Source organism: Penaeus monodon, chromosome 34 (genome assembly GCF_015228065.2).
Source record: "Penaeus monodon isolate SGIC_2016 chromosome 34, NSTDA_Pmon_1, whole genome shotgun sequence".
Taxonomy (NCBI): Eukaryota; Metazoa; Arthropoda; class Malacostraca; order Decapoda; family Penaeidae; genus Penaeus; species Penaeus monodon.
Window position 1 is genome coordinate 32,332,566 of NC_051419.1, and position 309 is coordinate 32,332,874.

The following is a 309-nucleotide window of genomic DNA, read 5'->3' on the forward strand; positions in this document are numbered from 1 at the left end:
GCGTGTACGTCCGTGCATGCAGAAGTGGTCGCGGGACAAAAAAATATATATATACCGGTCCACCAAATTCGTTATATTCGGAAACCACATCCATATAACCAGTTACTCTCCTTCCCACATTATTCCACCCCTTTGGATACAAACAAACGGGCTAATACCAAGAGACGCATTAATTAAGGAAGTAACTGGGCTTAGTAGGTCAGCGTAAACCTCACTTGTCATTCCTGCGACCCAGATTTGACCTCGTTTGCCCCGCCCCTTGATGGTCGTGAATAACAGAACAGAAACAGCTGATTGTCTTAAACCTGT